At 39.1% G+C, this 21,683-nt stretch overlaps 1 long non-coding RNA gene across 1 annotated transcript; it reads right to left on the minus strand.

The window, feature by feature from the left end:
* Positions 1-18,533: 18,533 nt before the first annotated feature.
* On the minus strand, positions 18,534-19,391 carry LOC122233601. Its single transcript, XR_006211232.1, has 3 exons — positions 19,219-19,391; positions 18,986-19,064; positions 18,534-18,643 (listed from the first exon to the last, which is right to left on the minus strand). It is a non-coding gene; the product is annotated as an uncharacterized LOC122233601 (long non-coding RNA).
* Positions 19,392-21,683: the final 2,292 nt, after the last annotated feature.

A 21,683-nucleotide genomic window follows, 5' to 3' on the forward strand; every position in this document is an offset into this window, starting at 1 on the left:
CGTGTTGAGTGTGGCTTTTATCAGTCACATTCTTCTGAGGAAAAGCCTTGGAAACACAAGCAGAGCACAGTCAACCTGAAGATTTTGATAAGACTAAATTAAATGATGTCTTTGCTCATTATCTGCTATCATCTGAAGTTTTAGAGTAGACCGATAGCATTCATGGTTTCTTTTCAAAAACACAAAATAGTTTTTTTTTTTAATTTTGCACTGTTGATTGAACATGAGAGCTTGAGAATTCAGACTTCAGATAAAACATGACCCAAATGCAAGAACAAATTCTGTCACCCTTCATAAGTACTATTCTTCCAGTACCATAAGAGTGAAGAAAAAATTATCATGTAAGTCCGATCTTGTTACTGTTGATGTAATGGATTAGCTCTCACCTTCTAGTTTTTAACCAGTCAATAGCAGTGGGTTGTGAGAAAAAAGTCTGAGGCAATCCCAAGTTTACAGTGTGTCATCCCCTTGATGACAGTGCATCCTCTTCGTGAGACCAGGTTTCCCCAGTTCACTCCAAGCTAATGAAAATTCATTTAGCTTCTTTGAGTCTCCAGTTTCTCGTTTCTAAAACAAGTCTACAATTTAGGTGGACTTCAAAAATTCTAAATGTTTCTGCACCCAAATACATTACTTTAAACAAAGATGCAGGGGCACCTGAGTGGCTGAGTCAGTTAAGCATCCAACTCTTGATTTTGGCTCAGGTCATGATCTCATGGTTCATGAGATTGAGCCCCACATCGGGCTCTGCACTGATAGCATGGAGCCTGCTTGGGATTCTCTCTCTCTCTCTCTCTCTCTCTCTCTGTCTCTGTCTCTGTCTCTGTCTCTGTCTCTGTCTCTCTCTATTCCCCCTGTCCTTCCCCTGCCAGACACTCTCAAAAAATAAGTAAGTAAATAAAAATCAATCAATAAATAAAAAGATACAAAACTTGACAAATCTAGAAGAGGTGATAGAATGCCCCACTACTGTAGTTCAAGATTTTAATATTCTTGTCTCAGTAATTATTAGAAGAATAACAGAATAAGAATAAATATCAATAAGAATATAGAAGATTGGAAGAAGTCTGTCAACCAAATAAACTTGACATCTGTGGAACTGTGCCTCAACAACCACAAAACATGCCTTCTTTTAAGTGTATGATGGACCATTTCCCAGGATACACCATCTGCTGGGCTGTAAAGCAAGTACTAATACATTGAGAAAGAGTATACTCTCTGACCACAATGGAATTACTTTAGACATCAGTAAAGGAAAGATACCTGGAAATATCTGGGATTTAATTAAGCACTTCTAAATAATCCATGGGAAAATCACAAGAGAAATCAGAAAATATTTTTGAGTGAATGATAATGATAGTGCAATATATTTATGGGATTTCTCCAAGTTACTACATGTGGAGAAAACCATGACTTTAAATAATGGTCTATATTAGAAAAGAAGATTTAAAATCAGTGATCTAGGCTTTCCCCTTGAAAAACCAGAAAAGGAAAACCAAATTAAGCAAGTAGTAGTAAAAACAAGTAAAAGGAAGAAAATAATAAAGCTAAGAGAATAAATTGATGAAACAGAAAATAAAAAATAGAGAAAATCAGGGGCTGGCTGAGTGACTCATTCTGTTAAACCTCTGACTCTTGATTTCGGCTTAGGTCATGATCTCTCGGGTCATGAGTTCAAGCCCTGCATCAGGCTTTGGGCTGATAGTACAGAGCTTGCTTGGGATTCTCTCTCTTTCCCCTCTCTCTCTGCTCCTCCCCTGCTTATGCTGTCTCTCTCTCTCAATATAAATAAATAAACTTAAAAAAATAGAGAAAACCAGCAAAGACAAGTTTGAGTCTTTAAAAAGATTAATTAAATTGATGACCTCCTGGCAAGACTAATCAAGAAAAAAAGAATAACTAGACCCAGGAAAAACCTGCAGCTAAAGTTATATCTAATGGTGAAGTACTACTTTTCCTTTATGATTGATAGCACAAGGAGAATATCCACTTCCACTCAACTTTCGTGCAATAGCATAAGACAAGAACCAGAAGGCATAAATATTGGAAAGGAATATGTAAAACTGTCTTTATTTTCAGATAACATAATTATATAGAGAGTAAATCCAAAAGAATCTACAAAAAATGTAAGAGCAATTAAATCACTTCAATAAGTTTGCAGGATACATGTTCAGGGTATAAAAAATCAGCTGTCTACAAACCAGTAATGAACAAATAGTAAATGAAATTAAAAAGAATATCTTTCCCAATAGCATCAAAAGTGATGAATTTATGTGGCAATAAATTTAATGAAAGTATGTAAAATATATATACTGAAAACCTCAAAACATCATTGAAAATATTTACCATCTTCGTGGTATGGAAAACTGGCTATTGTTAAAATTTCAGTTATTCCCAACTTGATCTAGGAATCCAACAATCTTCCAGTTAACATCCTAACAGTCCTCTCTTTTTTTTTTTTTTATTCCAATATAGCTGACATACAGTCTTATAAATTAATTTCAGGTGTGCAATATAGTGATTCAGCAATTCTGTACCTCAGTCACCCAGTGCTCATCATGATAAGTGTGCTCTTAATCCCCATCACCTATTTCCCCCACCCCCCACCCACCTCCCCTCTGGTGACCATGAGTTCTCTATAGTTAAGAGTCTGTTTTTTGATTTGTCTTTTTTTTTCTTACCTTGTTTCTTTGCTTTATTTCTTTAATTCCACATATGAGTGAAATAATGTGGTGTTTTTCCTTTCTCTGACTTGTTTCACTTAACATTATTCCCTCCAGATCCATCCATGTTGTTGCAAATGGCAAGATTTCCTTCTTTTTTATAGATGAAGAATATTCCATTTTGTATGTATACCACTTCTCCATCCATTCATCTGTCCATTGATACTTGGGCTGCTTCCATAATTTGGCTATTGTAAGTAGTGCCACAATAAACATAGGGGCACATGTATCTTTTCAAATTAGTGTTTTCATATTCTTTAGATAAATACCTAGTAGTGGAATTACTAGATCATATGGTAATTCTATTTTTAATTTTTTGAGGAACCTCTATTCTGTTTTCCACACTGGCTGTACCAGTTTGCATTCCCACCAACAGTGCATGAGGGTTCCTTTCTATCCACACCCTCGCCAACATTTGTTGGTTTTAGTGTTTTTTTATTTTAGCTGTTCTGACAGGTGTGAAGTGATATCTCATTGTAGTTTTTTTGTTTTATTTTGTTTTTAAGTTTTTATTTTCATTCCAGTTAGTTACCATATAGTGTAATACTAGACTCTGGTGTACAATATAGTGATTTAACGCTTCTGTACAACACTTGGTGCTTATCACAAGTGCACGCCTTAATCCCCATCATCTATTTAACCCATGCCCCACCCACCTCCCCTCCAATAACCATCAGTGTGTTCTCTCTCACTGTAGTTTTTCTTTGCATTTCCCTGATGATGAGTGATGTTGAGCATGTTTTCTTGTGTCTGTTGGCTATCTGTATATCTTCTTTGCAGAAATAGCTATTTGTGTTTTCTGCCGTTTTTTAATTGGATTATTTGGGGTGTTTTGGTGTCGAGTTGTAGAAGTTCTTTTCTTTAAAAATTTTTAATGTTTATTTTTTGAGAGAGAGAGAGAGACAGAGTGAAAGGGGGGAGGAGCAGAGAGCGAGGGAGACACAGAATCCAAAGCAGGCTCCCAGGCTTGGGCTGTCAGCATAGAGCCCAATGTGGGGTTCGAACTCGAACTGTGAGGTCATGACTTGAGCTGGAGTCAGACGCTTAACCAACTGAGCCACCCAGGTGCTCTGAGTTGTCTAAATTCTTTATATATTTTGAATACTAATCCTTTATCAGATATGCCATTTGCAAATATCTTCTCCCATTCAGTAGGTTGTCTTTTAGTTTTGTTGATTGTTTCCTTTGCTGTGCAGAAGCTTTTTATTTTGATGTAGTCCCAATAGTTTATTTTTACTTTTATTTCCCTTGCTTCAAGAGACATACCTAGAAAAATGTTACTACGGCCACTGTCAGAGAAACTACTGCTTGCGTTCTCTTCTAGGATTTTTATGGTTTCAGGTCTCATATTTAGAGTCTTTTTTTTTTTCTTTAATAAAAATTGATAAGCTGATCTTAAAATGCAAAGGACTTTGTATAGCCAAAAGCAATTTTGAAGAAGAATAGTGTCAGAAGACTTATTCTACCTAATGTTAATGTTTACTATAAAGCTATAGCAATCAAGAGATACAGTGGTGTTAACATGAGCATAGAAAATCAGTGGAACAAGACAGAGTACAGCAACAGACACACTTATACAGTCACCTGATTTTTTTAACGTTGTTAAATTATAATCAGCAAACAGAATTTTAAGGTATTTAAACTATACAGTGCGATGGTTTGATATATGTGTGTATTATGGAAGGATTCTTCCCATATAGTTAATTAACATGTTCATAACCTGACATACTTAATTTTTTATTTATTTTTTGGTGAGCACACTTAAGTTCTACTCCCTTAGCCTATTTTAATTATATAATTCAGTGTTATCAACTATAGGCATCGTGTTATACATTAGAGCCTCAGAACTTATGCATCTTACAATCATCAGTAGACCCCTAAGTTGTTTCTATACCTTGGTTATGGTGGTGAATAATTCTGTAACAAACAGAAGAGTACAGGTATGTCTTTGAGATACCAATTTCCTTTTAATATATGCACAGAAGTAGGGTTCCTCAATCATTTGGTTCACCTTTTTTTTTTTTTAACTTTTAAAGGAAACTTCAGGGGTGCCTGGGTGGCTCAGCCAGCTAAGCTTCCAACTTTAGCTCTGTTCACGATCTCACGGTTTGTGGATTCCGGCCCCACATTGGGCTCTGTGCTAACAGCTCAGAGCCTGGAGCCTGCTTTGAATTCTGTGTCTCTCCCCCCCCCCCCCCCGCCCCTGCCCCCCCACGCTGCTCTTTCCCTGCTTGTGGTCTCTCTCTCTCTCTCAGAAATGAATACACATTAAAAAAAATTGAAAAAAATAAAGGAAACTTCATGCTTTTTTCCATAGTGGATATACCAGTTTACTTTCCCACCAACAGATAAAAGAATTCTGTTTTTTCGACATTCTGATCAGCATTTATTATCTCTTACATTTTTGATAATGGCCAGCCTAACAAGTATGAGGTCATATCTCATTGTGATTTGATTGCATTTCCCAAATGGTTAGAGATACTGAGCATTTTTTTCTTGTGCCTGTTGTCCATTCATATGTCTTCTTTGAAGCAATGTCTATTTAAGTCTTTTGCCCATTTTTTATTGAGTTTTTTTGTTTGGTTTTTGGTTTTTTGCTTTTGAGGTTTTTTTTTTTTTTTTTTTAACGTTTAGTTTTGAGAGAGAGAGACAGAGTGCGAGTGGGGAGGGGCACGGAGCGAAGGAGTCATAGAATCCAAAGCAGGTTCCAGGCTCCATGATGTCAGCACAGAGCCCGACGCAGGGCTCTAACCCACAAACTGCGATACCATGGCCTGAGCCTAAGTCGGATGCTTAACTGACTGAGCCACCCAGGCACCCCTGGTTTTTTGCTTTTGAATTGTATGAGTTTCTTGTATATTTTGGATATTAACTTCCTGTAGGATATGTGGTTTGCAAATATCTTCTTTCATTCTGTCGGCTGTCATTCGTCTTTGGATGGTTTCACTTGCTGTGCAAAAGCTTTTTAGTTTGAATCATGGCAGAGGTGCCAGGAATATACGATGAAGAAAGGTTAGTCTCTTCAATAAATGGTGTTGGGAAAACTGGACAACTGTATCCAAAGAATGAAACCAGACCCCTATCTGATACCATCCACAAAAATCAACTCAAAATGGATCAGATTTGAATTTAAGACCTGAAACAGTAAAACTTCCAGAAGAAAACATAAGGAGTAATCCCCTTGACATTGGTCCTGGCAATAATGTTTTGCATTTGACACCAAAAAGAAGGCAACACAAGAAAAAATACTACATTGAACTATAGTCAATTAGTTTGGACAAAGGGGCCAAAGCAATGAAATGAGGAAAGAAAAATATTTTCAACAAATGATGCCTGAACAACTAAATATTTATAGAGAACAATGAATTGGTAAGGAGAAAATATAGTTAATAAGTTAGAATATAGAAAATTGGTAAACTCAATAAGTAAATCAAATAACTATGTCTTTTTAAAAAAATATGGTAAAAATGACACATATATAGGGAACCCCCCCCAATATACTTTATTGGTTCTCTGAAAATTAATGTGGATACCTAGGTGTAACAGATAATTTTCTAGCAAAATATAAATAAATCCATCTAACTCAGAAGACATAGGAAATCTAATAGATAATTGCTAGTATTTAAAAAAAATGTTTTAATGTTTATTTGTTTTTGAGAGGAGGAGACAGAGCATGAGTTGGAGAGGGGCAAAGAGAGGGAGACACAGAACAGGAAGCAGGCTCCAAGCTCTGAGCTGTCAGCCCAGAGCCTGATGCGGGGCTTGAACTCATGAGGGTGAGATCGTGACCTGAGCCGAAGTTGGATGGTTAACCGACTGCACCACCCAGGCACCCCACCAATTGGTAGTCTTAAAAAAAAACACTAGCCAGACGATATTGCAGATGTGTTCTATTAAATCTTTAAGGAGCAGATAAAATGAATTGTAACTTTCAGAGCATATATATAGAAGGCACTATTTATTAGATTACTACTTTTAAGAATTTATTATGAAATCCATCATTACGTTAATTCTAAAACCTGAAAAATATAACTCAAAAAGAGAGGAGCAATCACAAATGAATATTGACATAAAAATCTAAAATTAAATAGTAGAAATTAGATTGCAGCCCTCTAACCAACTGATACTCATGATAGGAATAAGAGGTCTGTATTAGAAATGCAATTAAAAATGTGGATAGTAGGACATCCACTGATACCATTAGGGCAAAGGAAGAGGTGATTAATGAGACAGGTGCCAACAATGTCTTTGATAAGTTTTGACATTCAGTCTTATTAAATCAAGAATGGGTGCCATTTCCTTAAATGCAGAAAATTAACATCTGAGAATCAAATCAGCATGATGCTGACAGGTAACAAATTAGAAGCAGGAATCAAGTCAGGAATAAAACAAACGCTTCATTCTCCTCGTTAGTTAATGTCATTCTGGCTGCATTAGCCAGTGAATGGAGATAAAAGAAAGAAATAGGAAGAATAAAATTTAAAAAGAAGAGGCAAAATTATATGCTTTTTATAGACGACCATTTTACCTTTGGAAAGCTCAAGAGAATCAACTGAAAAATTACTCAGTATCGAAAAATTCAAAAAATTGTGACCAGCTCTTAAGTTAACATTAAAAAATCAAAAGCAGCCCTCATAAATAACCATGTGGAAAACAGAATGGGAAAAATATCTATTGGGGCACTTGGGTGGCTCAGTCAGTTAAGCGTCCGACTTCGGCTCAGGTCATGATCTCAAGGTTGGTGAATGTGAGCCCTGCATCAGGCTCTGTGCTGACAGCTCAGAGCCTGGAGCCTGCTTCAGATTCTGTGTCTCCCTCTCTCTCTTCCCTCCCCTGCTTGTTCTTTCTCTCTCTCTCTCTCTCTCCCTCCCTCCCTCCCTCTCCCCCCTTCTCTGTCTCTCTCAAAGAATAAATAAACATTTAAAAATTTTTAAATATCTATTTAGAAAGAGCAGGAATCTACTGACCTACGTGATCGGTATAAAGGATACTTCCAAACTCTACCAAAAGTCCTAAAAAACATCTCAATAAACAAAAATGCATCCTATTCTTAGAAAACAAAATCTCAGTATGGAAAAAAATATATATATATACATTTTCAGGAGATTCAGTCATTCATTTATTCAACAAATTATTATTGATTACCTCCTATGTTCTAGGTAGTAGAATTCTGCTCTCTAGGTAGGCTCTTGGGTATGCCAGAGAACAAAAATGACGTAGTGCCCACTCTCTCTGCAGACTGAAGTTAGAAATTTCTGAGGCTAGTGTGCACGTATGCATTAGGAGTTTTCACATAACAAGAAAAGATTTAGGATTTGTCATGCACAGTGAACAAAGCATTTATTTAAAAGAAATGCACCCGCGTATTTATCAGATGCAAGCGTGGAGGTAGAAATTGATAGCAGTTGGACGTGAAAAAGGAGGCATTAAGTCACATCCAGGTTTTGACGTTTTAAAACTTGCTCCAAACCGATTTAACAGGTGTGGCCGGTAAGCACAGGGAACAACGAAAAGGCATTTATGGCTGGAGGGAGTGCAAAGTGGTGCAAACATTTTAGAGCTCTGTTTGGCAGTTTCCTATAAAGTTAAATACACAGTCACCATATGACCTGGTGCTTCCACTCCTAGGCATTTACCCAAAGGAAATGAAAAAGTTCATTAAAGAGACAACTTGGACCCAGAGGTACTAGGCTAAGTGAAGTAAGTCAGTCAGCAAATACCATATGATTTCACTCATAGGTGGGACTTGAGAAACAAAGGAACAAACAAAGGAAAAAGAGACAGACCAGGAAACACTCTTAATTACAGAGAACAAACTGGTGGTTACACTGGGAAGGGGGGAGGGGGGAGGGAGGAGGGGGTGAAATAGACAAAGGTGATTAACAGTACGCTAGCCTTAATGAGCACTGAGAAAGGTATACAGTGTCTGAACCATTATGTTGGACCCCTGAAACTACTGTAACACTGTATGTTAATTATACTTCAATGAGTAAATAGAATGTCCTATAAATTGTGAAAAAACAAAACAGCTTGTACACAAATATGATTAGCAGCTTTATTCGTAATAGTCCCAAACTGGAAACAATCCCAACATCCATCCATAGATGAATGAATAATCAAATTATGCTATATTCATCCTATGGAATAATACTTACCCATAGAAAGAAACTACTGAGATATATATATATATATATATATATATATATATATATATATATATATACTTTTTTAAACGAAAGATGATTCTCAAAAACAGTTATGTTCAGTGAAATGAGCGGGACTCGAAAGGTATACAATGCATGATCCCCTTTGTAGGACACTCTAGAAAAGATAGAGCCACTCCCTACTGACAACAGAGACCACCGGTTGCTTGCAAACAGATAGAGGGAACTTTCTGGAAGTGATGGAAATGTTCCATATCTTGATTTCATGGCTAATAGTGTCATGGGTATACACTTGTCAAAACTCATCAAACTGTAAGCTAAAAATGGGTACATTTTCTTGTATGTAAATGATACCTTGGTAGGCTTGATTTAAAAAGAAGAACATTAAGGGGCACCTGGGTGGCTCAGTCGGTTAAGCGTCCGACTCTTGGTTTCAGCTCAGGTCATGATCTTACAGTTTCATGGGTTCGAGCCCCCTGTCGGGCTCTGCACTGGCAGTGCAGAGCCTGCTTGGGATTCTCTCTCTCTCTCTCTCTCTCTCTCTCTCTCTCTCTCTCTCTCTCTGGCACTCCCCCGCTGGTGCTGTCTATGTCTCTCTCAAAATAAACAAATAACCTTAAAAAAAAGAAAGAAAGAAAAACATTAAGTAGGATAAAAGACACCATATAAGAGTCTCTGTTTGGGAGGAGATAATTAAAACTACTCACAGTCCTGGCCTCCTCTCAAGAAAAGGAAGTACAAAGTTCGAGTGGTAAAATTGGAAATAACCAGGAAATAAAATACATTACATTCAAATGGCCCAACTCTCCACCAGTAACCGAGGAGCTGGCACCGCATGAAGGATGAATTCCTCCATGGCCACGACTGGCTCTGCTTCTGGTCCCAAAGTGGAGGATGTTGGTTTTTCTGAGGTCCCATGCACTTGTGGAAGCTCACTACCTACTTACACACAGAACCTCACACATACTGACAGGACACAAAGGGACCCGAGACACAAAACCATCTGATGTGACTGTATGCAGAGGAAGAGACTGGGGACCTGATTTATGTCTCCATCTGCTCTGGGCTGGCAAGAGCCTTAGTGAGAGATGTGCTCAGCGGCCCAACTGTGCTTATGATTTGTAAATAAAACGAAGTCAGGCAACTGCAGTCAAACAGTGTGTGGCGTGTTTTCTGCCCAGATTCAACAGTAGAATCCGTGAAGGCCGGGTGTGTTGGGAAAGCGATTGTCTCCGAGGTCAGCATAGGCTTGTAGTTTAGAAATCAAGGACCCTGGTATTCCCTTTGAAAATGAAACTGCTCAGCGTGCAGAATAGGACTTAATATAAATAATGTGGCAGCCTTCTCCAATGCTGGTGGTCTCTAAACAGTCACTGTCTGGCATTTCACGTTGTGTTTCAAACCCAGAATCATTAGAAGCCACATAAATCTGTCACTTCGGTTGAATTTGTACATCGTCAACTCCCCGACTAATTTTTCAAAGATGACCGCCTGCCCAAACGACGTCTAGGCTCTCAGATCCAGTGGACTTTCCTGGGTTGTCATATCACCGATGTCCTAGCTTGTATTTTTATTATGTGAATGAAACTTCTCCAGAAATGTTGGACAGAGGTCAGCATTACAGATACTCCATAGAATATTTAGACAATCAAATTATATTGGAGATTGCTGTAGAACTTCTTCCTTGCAACAACATGGGCAGAAAATCACGTTTCTTCCTTATTGGTTGCCACTGTTATCCTAGTTAAAATTGAGGCACAATCTTACTTTGTACTTCCATTTTGGGGGGCATCTCTCCATTCTTTTCCTTGGAGACTCAGATTCTCCTTACTTCCCTCGGGTGATGTAAAAATCTCCTCGGATCCATCCTTCTGATTTCCCCACTTCCCTCCAGTTAAAAATCCCAGTTTCCTGGATTCTATTACCAGCTACTTGGTTTTTTTAATTAATTAAATTATTTAAGTGATCTTTTAAAAGCATTGCACACTAAGGAAGAATTTAATGTTTACTTTTTACTTTTTTTGGTTTTTCTTAATTTTATTTATTTTGAGAGAGAGAGAGAGCATGTGAGCTGGGGGAGGGGCCGAGAGAGAGAGAGACAGAGACAGAGAGACAGAGAGAGAGAATCGCCAGCAGTCTCCACACTATCAGTACAGGGCCCAATGTGGGGCTCAAACCCATGAAACGTGAGATCACGACCTGAGCAGAAATCAAGAGTTGGACACTTAACTGACTGAACCGCCCTGGCACCCCCAGAAGAATTTAATTTTTAAAGGAAAGGAGGAAATTTTCCAGTGCTCCATGATTAGTCTCTTGGCTTTTACATTCTTCTCCTCCAGTCACCTCACTACAAGTAAAGAACGTTCTTTAACTCACCTTCACCCTTTCTTCCTGCCATCTTCTTACCCACATAGACTTCAGGCCCCAGAAAATCTACAAGTATGCTGCCTCCAGTGGTGTCTCTCACGTTTTCATAAATAAGTCAACTGTCTTGTTAAATCCCACACGGAGCTTGCTTCTCCTCCCTATTCTCCTTTCTGGCCCCATCTCTATGCCTGCCCTTGGGACAAGACACATCTAAGAAGATGGGCACTGTCTTCTGCCCATCTGCTGAATGTCACTAGTTCTGTTAGGCACAGCTTCAGTACCGGCTGGGCTATCATGCAGAAGCATCTCTGGCCGAGCTCTACTTTCTGCCTCTTCAAGGTGCTGCACTGCCCACGGTATGTATGGAAGGGGATGGAAGGTCTCTCTCTCCTATGTATTGTACTCTGTTGGAAGGCACTTGGTCTAATACCATCCGTGCCTCATTCTCTTAAAAAGTTTTATTGGACTGGCTCGTTTGGGTTTCATGTATTGTCCCCTCTTCAACAAAGGACTCACACACAGGCCTGATGGCTTACTTGGCTTGGCTGAGTGACAGAGGGTTCTACTAAACTCACAATGACCCTACTTGCTGTAATGACTCGGACATTTACAGAAACTTGCACACAGGAGCCTATTTCCCTGGTTTCTTTTTATCTTTAGGAAACACCCTCACTCAGAGCAGCTGGGTGGCTCAGTGGGTTAAAGCATCTGACTTTGGCTCAGGTCATGATCTCACGGTTCATGAGTTCGAGCCCCACGTCAGGCTCTGTGCTGACAGCTCAGAGCCCGGAGTCTGCTTCGGATTCTGTGTCTCCCTCTCTCTCTGCCCCACCCCTGCTCACATTCTGTCTGTCTGTCTCTCAAAAATAAACGTTAGGAAAAGAAGAAAGAAAACACCCTCACTCAAAGGGTTTTCCTCAGCCAAACTGACATCTAGTTAACCTGCAATAGAATTCTGACACACATGAGCTCTGGGAGTCAGTACAGCTTAGGCTTAAAAACATGAGGTAGCCATGATCCCTCTGACCAATGAAATTTTAAAAATGTGTGAGTTTTTACTGAAACACATTATGAAATTATCTTGACCCAAAGGTGGGTGATATTCTGTTTTCCAACTGCGTTTAGCCATTTTTAAGCGTTTGAGTATTAAGACTCATTCTAGGGGTGCCTGGGTGGCTCAGTCAGTTAAGTGTCTGACTTCAGCTCAGGTCATGATCTCACAGTTCATGAGTTCAAGCCCCGCATTAGGATCTGTGCTGACCGCTTGGAGCCTGGAGCCTGCTTCGGACTCTGTCCCCGTCTCTCTCCGCACCCCCACCCTGCTTGCGCTCTGTCTCTCTCTCAAAAATCAACATAAAAAAATTTTACAAAAAGACTGATTCCAGAACTTTAGTCCAAATTTGATAATTTTAGTGGGAGAAATCTCAGGATCTCTTTTTGTTCTAAGAGTGATGGGAAGTCTGAAATTCTGAAGGCATGGGGTTGATGATATCAGATAGATGGTCTCTCATGGTCTCTCTGGCTGCCTATGTGGCGATCTGATCGGAGAGGAGATAGGCAGAGGAGGGAGACCAGTCAGACGGTGTTTGCAGTGGTCCAGGAGTGATGATGGTAGATTTGGCAACAGTGATAGCAGTGGAAGTGGAGAAAAGATCCAAGAAATTTAAGAGATATTTTAGAGATGTGAAATAGACTTCCTGTGTGTTAAGTATCTTAGCTCAGCTGCCGCAAGAGAGTCCCATAGAGTAGGGGGCTGAAAAACAGACATTTCTCTTCTCACGGTCCTTGAAACTGGAAATCCAAGATCAGAGTGCCAGCCAGCATGGTCAAGTTCTGGTGAGAGCCATCTCCTTGCTTGCAGATGATCACTTCCTCACAGTGTCCTTATATGTCAGAGAGAGAGAGAGAGAGAGAGAGAGAGAGAGAGAGAACTCTCTTGTTTCTACTTATAATCTAATAATTCTACTAATCTCATCATGACTCTATACCCATATGGCTTCATCTAGACCTGATTATGTCTTAAAGACTTGATCTCCAGATACCATCACACTGAGAATTAGGGCTTCCACATACAAACTTGGGGTAGACACAATTCAGTGCATAGCAGCACACATCCACACAATGTGTGTGTGCACACGTGTGCATATATAGAGTCCAGACCTGGAGTCATGGTAACCTGAGGAACCACAGACTCTTTACTCATGTAGACTCAGGAGAACTTGTCGTTCAGGTTTGAAAATCATCGTCATGGACTGTGGTGGTGGTGGTGGCTGTAGATTCACACATAATTAGCAAGTAAAGGTACCTCTCTTTCAGGTTTCCCATCAGCGGAGTGAGATTCATAAAATGACCTTAAAGAACTTTAGAAGTTGGAAATACAGTCTACTGAGGGCCTGGTTGAGAGCCTCATATATTGTAAGATATAAATGGATGTCATATTATAGAGCTGACGTTCTGCATGTTGTCCAGAAGATGGGAGAGTCAGAGTGTAAGAATTTATTAGTGTTTACCCAGCATTCTCTGCAATTCACTAGACATGAGTCATTAGAAATGTACTCTGCATTTATACCTGCATAGTGTCAATAGCTTCAGTTTTAAAAACAGCCAAAGCTATGAATTTAGTCATGAGCCATATATATTAATAGCCAGCTCTGTGCCAGACAGGGCACTGAGGACTGGGGACCACTAGTATTGAACAAAAACACGTGGTCTCAGCCTCCATGGAGCTTCCAGTGCACTTGTGAACCTAGAGTTTGACTGTAGCTGCTGCATGTAAGAGAAGTGGTATGAAAAAGAGGTGGGTGGGAGCTCATAATTCAGGGTCAGGTAAGTCATCTTTGAACAGCAGCCACTGGGCTGAGACTTGAAGAGTGAACAGGGAGATTCCAGGGAGACAAAAGAACATTTCTTAAATATTTGGAGACATGACAGTATGTGTCCTTAGAGGAGGTCATAGAAAAACAGTGTGACTAGAGAGTGGGAAAGAGAGAGTGGTCCAGGATGAGGCTGGGGAATTGGATACAGAAGAGAACAACCGAGGGTCTTGTCAACGAATGTTGGACATTTCTGAGGGCAATGAAGAGTTGCAAGCCTGGGATGTCACACGCAGGTGGCTGATTCACAGTCAAAGAAGGGTAGTGACAAGAAGTAGGATAGGGTAAAAACACCTGAGGGTATCACGGAGAGTGGTGACTGCCTTGGGCCCTGGGTTCTGTAGGGTTGGGACAGGGTCTCCTTTTTTAAAGCATATTGCTAGGCAGTGACCTGAAGAGGCAGCTACCAAGAGAGATCAATAGGAAGAAGAGGGAAGAAATTCTGTCCAGATGTAAAGTTTTTAGGGCTACAAATAAATAAGATTGACACAAAATCCTATGAGACTTTTCATAAGCTACATGGAACAGGAATATTTCTATCGGTTAGAGATCTCTATGTTGACGATAACAGAAAACCCAGTACTCTAACTGGCTTAAGAATAATCAAATTAATGGGCTCAAGTAATTGCAAGTTGCAGAAATAAGGCAGTGTCCAAGGTTAGCTGAATCTGTGGATTCTGTCTCTATTTCTCTGCGTGTGTCTTCATTGTACCTTTCTCTGTGCTGGCTGCATTTCCTCCTGGCTTTCCTTCTGGTGACAAAATGGCTACAGCACCACACATCCTCCAGGAGAAGAGAGAGTGTCTCTTCCAGTGGGTCTCGATTAAAAGTAGAGAAATTTATTTCCAAAAAAACAGAGCGGTCTTTTCCTCGTATGATTCCAATTGGATTCCATACGTGTTTCTTGAAACATTCCCTGTGGTTGGGAGATTTCATGTACTGGTGGTCTTAGACCTGGGCTCTTGCTCTAATTATTCTGGCAAGCTTGATGGGACTGTGTTTGGACAGTCAGAGAAGAGGAGGGTGAGCATCCCTTGGAACACCTGGACTGTATGGGGAGGGGTGGGAACACAGGCAAATGAACATCCCGTTGGGAAAGAGAAAGAGAGGAATGGTTTCTGGGTAGAAACCAGTGATCACCAGCACCAGGTGTTGGCCAACTTACTCTGTAAAGGGACAGATAATAAATACTTCAGGCTTTGTGGGCCACATGATCTCAGTCACGACTCCAATCTGCCACTGGAGTAAGAAAGCAGCCATAGGTGATTTGTAAATGAATGGGAGTAGCTATGTTTCAATGAAACTTTATTTACAAAAACAGGCCAGGTTTGACCCTGGACCCATAGTTTGTTGACCCCTGACCCACAATATTCATATTAATCACTACATTTTGGTCCTCTGTAGATTACTTTCCATCTGAAAATTTTCCTTGATGTTAATTTTTTTAAGCTTATTTATTTTTGAGAGAGAAAGTGCAAGCAGGGGAGGGACAGAAAGAGAAGGGGAGAGAGAGAATCCCAGTCTCCACACTGTCAACGCAGAGCCCAGTGTGGGGCTTGAACTCATGAACTGAGATCGTGACCTGAACCCAAATCAAGAGTCAGACACTCAACCAGTTGAGCCACCCAGGTGCTCCCTAACCTTATTTCATTTATATATAAAAATGCTGGATGTACGCATGTGTGCCGTGGGTAGAAGAGATTAGAATATAGTAAGATAAACAGTGTGTTTTTCCCTTAGGTCCTGTACCCCACGGGTAGGTTCCCTCCCATAGGGATGGCTGCCTTGTCATGCTATGACATTTTCAGATGGTGTTATTTGAAAAGCTTTAAACCTAATCCAAATAAAGAATGTAGACCTCATTTCATATTCATTGCCTTACACACTAACAAAGCTTTAGAAAATTTGCTAACTGTGGAATTGGACATGAGTCAATAATTTTTACTAGTGGAGTCATAGCTAAATTAGAAAGACAAGACACAAAGACATTAAAGGGACATTAAAGGTGATAAATATGATATGTTGCTGAGGCTGAATGTCCAACATGTCTATATTCTTCCTGATCTTTTTCTATTTTGGAATAGAGATTGGGGAATTAAATTCCAAGAGAAGGAGAGGGATTTACTCTCAAGTTGCAAGAAGGGAAGAAAGGGTAAATGCCTTCCCCCTGAGTACAAAACAGCTCGTTTTCTGGCACTGTGTTTGACAAGAAGTGATTTCTGACTCACTTGCTTATTTCCTTCAGGTTTCAACTGAAAAATCTTGGAGAAAGTCAAGATTTGCAAAATGGGTGTTCAGGATCGAAACAGCAACTAAACCAGGGGGCCAAAATGGGGTGGGTAAAAAAGAAAACTTAAGGCAGAAAACCGACTTAAGGTATTAGGTGTTTATAAGGTATTAGGAAAACAGTGTTACACATAAAAATGTTACATAGAAAATAAGTTTCCTATACTGATCAGTCATTAGACATCATCATGGGCTGGAACAAATTAGGGTGACTATTTGAATCTGAAATGTAGCAGTAAAGACTGGAGGGGGAAAATCATATTTGCAATCATATCTATGTTTTCTCAACCAATTGACAAATTTAGGCTGGAAAAAAATTACTCTTCAGATATTGCCTTTTATCAGATAACATGGAGGTGCTCTCAATCCAAATTGCATTGATGGAGTCTTTGCTTATACCTGGAGGGCAAAGTGTTTCTGTGTGTGTGTGTGTGTGTGTGTGTGTGTGTGTGTGTCCTTTTAATAAATAATACAAAGAATTGGAAGTGAGTGAGTTATGAGTCCCCAAAAAGCTTTCTTTGTGCCCCTGTCACATTCAGATTTTTACTAAACTGTGTCACAAATAGAAAATGACGAAAGGCTAGCAATCTCCTCTGAATACCTGGATTAGGGTAATAATTCACAATAACACTGAAAATTAAAATCCACAGGATGAAAACTTGCCACAATCTGGTATCCACTGACCTAATTATTAAGCAAATGGAGCCCGACTGAGGAAAAACCCTACCTTGCTTTCAGCTTTTATGGCAAACCCAAGCTTATGAAATGCAGTGTTATCTTTACCAAAAAAGTAAAACGATGCTTTTATATACTTCTCCCCTCCCACTATCTCAGGGATCTATGGCCTAACCAAACGTGAAAACAGAATAAGCATCTTTCTGACACCTTTAAGTGTGTTTAAGGGGGCAAGAAAATTACTCTTCCCAGTTTCACCCACACCATTCCACGTCCTTGTAAATATATATTTTTTAATCTAGGAAAGTGCTGGGCTGCACAGAGAGGCCTGGGAGTGGCCTTCTATTACCAGGGACACCATCTTTAAGAGTGTAGTGACCAAAGGGGCACCTGGGAGGTATCCGTCGGTTAAGTGTCCAATTTCGGCTCAGGTCATGATCTCGTGGTTCATGAGTTTGAGCCCCGCATTGGGCTCTGTGCTGACAGCTCAGAGCCTGGAGCCTGCTTCGGATTCTGTGTCTCCCTCTCTCTCTGCCCCTCCCTCACTCGCACTCTGTCTCTCTCAAAAATAAATGTTAAAAAAAAAAAAAGAGTATAGTGACCAAAGAGGAGATGAAACCAAGAAGACTGTGCATTTGGGGGATTTTTGGTTTGCAAGTTTTGCATCAGTTCAAAAACCCAGCAGGAATGGAAAAAAATTCCCCCACTGAAAAACTGAAAAAAATGTGTGAAACTCACCACCCCACCCCCTCCAAGAACCAGGAATGAGATTGGAACATTAAAATACTCTCCAAGCTCCAGAGCTTGGAAGTGGATTTATCACCACCCATTGTAAAGATAACAGGACCCAGATCCACACAGTCATCTAATCTTCAGATGAGAATGGAGTCTGGACAGGTTTCCTCTTATTCAAAGATGTAGAGAGAATTCTCCAAGAGTTTGAAAATGAGGTGTATTGAAAAGATACTCTAAGACGGTACACAGGTATAGCATTTAGATGGTTAAGGGGAAGCAGTCTGAAGATTATCTAATGTAGAATCCACGTGAAAAATTTGGACAATTGTTTAGTTTTCTCAACTTGGTTAATGATGCCGTAATCTCTGCATTGCATCATAAAGAGACTATAGGCTGAGATAAAAGGGGACTTGAGTTTGGGCAATGAAATTCAAGAAAGAGAAGAAGACGGGATTGCTTTCAAGATGTGGAAGCTGGAATATAGAAGGTCTGCAAGAAATTAAAGACGTGGCAGTAGAATTAAAATTAGCCTCAAAGGCAGTAAAGGGCAAAGTAAAACAATGTCATGGCAGCCAGATTTGCAAATTTCCCAGAAAGGGCATGATCTGACTTGTCCCTCCTTCATTAGCCCTACTTTTTAGCACTCACCCCTAGCAGCCTAGTTTTCGGTCACGGGTTTTGTTTTCTTTCTTCAAATTCACCAACCTCTTTTCCTTCTTTCTGACCAGAAAGCATTCCTCCCTACTCCTCACTTACCAGGGTTCAAATCCCAGCTCGGGCAATTTACTTGGTTGACCTTTTGGATAGTCAGTCTCCTCTCCTGTAAAACCAAACAATAACAGAATCTTCTTCACTCTGTGGTCACGAGAATTAAGTGAGACAGTAAATATAGGGAGCTTAACCTGAACCTGGTGTGTGGTAAGTGTTCGACACATGATAGGTGTTAGTAACACCAGCAGTGGTGTGGTAGAAATTTACACTTCTAATGACTGCCTTGCTCAGTAGACTAAAACTTGGCTTCAAGAACACAAAGACTTTGACTTTTTTGTTTGTCTTTATGTATTCTGTAGCTAAAAGACTGTGTCTTACAATGCCATAAATGTTATAATGGTATGCTAGCTATAATAGAAGGACATTTCTTGAGCCCAAGAATAAAGCTCACCGTGTTCCACTCATAGTCACACTGAGACGAAGTCTAGGAAGCTCTTCAACTACATAGATGAAGAAAATTTATCAAGCTTCTGTATAAGGAAATAATAAGAGAAAAGTAACTCATGAATAAATAGGAATTCGGCTGGTGATAAACTTGTTTAGAGCAACCCTAAAAGCCAGAAGACAATGGGGGACCTCAAAGAAATTTTGAGAGGAAAAGGTGGTGATCCAAGAATTTTATACCTTGTATGCCGGTCTTTCGTATATGAAGGCAACAAAAACGGATCCTCAAATGAAAGCACTCAGAAAATACTAGGCATGTAGGCTTCGTGGAAAGAGTTTCTTGAAGAAGTATTACAACCAACATAAAATCAAAATTAAATGTTTGAAGCTGGAAAAATCGTCATAAAATATTGGAATGTGCACTGAAACAAAATTAAGAGAGATCCAAATAAGTGTAAACCTGTCGTAAAATTGTCGTGAATGAAAATTGATCTCACACACAAAAAACCAGATAAAATATTTTAATGCAAAATGGTATGAATAATCTAGATCTATAAAACCACATTACTTTAACAAAACCATCATGTGAATGGCAAAAGAAAAATGTAAAAACGTGTTAATGATTTTGCTTACATGAGAGTGCCTGAAAAGACAGAAGTCTTTAACTCTAAAAATTGTCTAACTATAGACTAAATAATATATTTGAAAAACTCAGAGAAAAGTAAAAAACAACAACAACAACAAAAAAAACCCAGGCTGGTCTGATTAGGAGGAAAAGACAATAACAGAAGAGCTCAAGAAGCAAGAACAGAGAAAAAGGAAAGAAAACGTGGACCAAATATAATACTTCTAAGAGTAACTCTAAATGAGATAAACTTGCTTATTCAGAAAGAGGTCCTCAAATTGGTATGTAATAAAACCAAATCCAGTTATCTTCTGTTGACTAAAGACATACCTAAAGCAAATCCCTATAAAAACGTCTATCAGGCAAATGCAAGCAAAAGGAAAAGATGAGTTATTAATAGCAGACTATGTAGAGGTTCAGATTGAGAGCAACGCATGAGACCATGAGTCGGAGGCCACCATTTTATATTGTAAAAACTAAGAGGATAAAGCACCATTAACCTTTATGTGCCAAAACCAGTTGATAAAACATATAGGGCAAGCTAATATTCTTAAAAAACACAAGGAGAAATTCATAGACGTGTACTTATCTCAAAGGATTTAAAGAGTAAGCAATGATGTAGAAAAAATATTAATAAAATGAATAAACTATATTTAAAGAGTACATTTTCAACTATATATCTTACAGAAATTATACACTTTTCCAGGGAACATGGAACTTTTTTTTTAAGTGTTATAAAGCCACAAATCAAATCTCAAGTTTCAACACAGAAATAAAATAAATATGGGGAGTGGGGGGACAATAGCTTTCCCTATTTACTACCAAGAATCATCTACAAAATATAGTGGAAAAAGATCCTTATCACTAAAACAATCCACAAATATAAACTGGCTGGGAATAAGCTTCAAAATAAAAGTGCAGATGAAGAAAAACCAAAAAAGTTTACTGAAAAGCTGAGAACAAGATAGAAATTCATGGAGAAGTACATTCTCTTTGGGGGGAAGTGGGACCTAATAGTGATGAGATCTCCGATTTCCCTTCAATAACCTACAAATTTAATGCAATTTCAAAAAAAAAAAATAGGAACACTATTCAAGGGGAACCTGTTTTTCCTTTGGGAAGAAAATTTGAAAATAGCCAAGAAATTTATGAAATGAAAGGGTAGTTAGAAAGGCACAATGAGAATGAGCAACATCTGAGGAAAAGTGAACAAGGATTTCCTGAGTGGAAATCAAAACGAAGATCACAAAGGTGTGGAGAGAAAGGAGTGGGTCTTCAAGAAACATCGCCAGGGCAGCGGTTGTCTCAGTGTGGTCCCAGGTCTCTCTCTGTATATAGAAATTGTTCATTGTGAAGTTCTTATGACACGTTGGAAATTAAGAGAGTGAAGATGTTCTAGATGACATACTGAAAAGGAGAGAAGAGTAAGGTGAAATCTCATAGAAGAGCAGACTAAAAAGTCTAGGGCTGAAAAGATACTCAGCAGGAACCCCAGTTCTGGGTTCTTATCCTGTTACAACAATGACCTTGGGCTAGTCTCTTCATGCCCCATCTCACAGAATCAAAGATTCCTTAGATTACTTATCTTTGTGATGCTGGAGTGGAATCTGGTGACATGTGATGTCCCTTCCATCCTGAAGTGCTTCTGAATCTAAGATAAAATCGTACATCCATGAAACTCAACTGGACACGTATAAAATAGACAACCTTATTTTTTTTCTCTAAATTGAGATTAGTTTCTATCATAATATCCCATCTCTCCTGCTGGCAAAAGAAAACAAAACAAAAAATATAGTTCTCAGAAAATACATTTCAGTATGAATCACTCAATTCTGGATTTCACACCCTACTATATGATCCAGCAATTCTACTTCTGGGTATATATCCAAAGGAAATGAAAATAGGATATCAAAGAGATACACGCACTCCTCTGTTGTTGTAGCATTATTCATTATGTCAGGTGCCCGTCACTTAACAACTTAAGTGCCCATCAACAGATGAATGGATAAAGAAGATGTAGTGTGTGTGTGTGTGTGTGTGTGTGTGTGTGTGTGTATGTATATATATATACATATACACA

This window comes from Panthera tigris, chromosome E1, assembly GCF_018350195.1.
Source record: "Panthera tigris isolate Pti1 chromosome E1, P.tigris_Pti1_mat1.1, whole genome shotgun sequence".
NCBI lineage: Eukaryota > Metazoa > Chordata > Mammalia > Carnivora > Felidae > Panthera > Panthera tigris.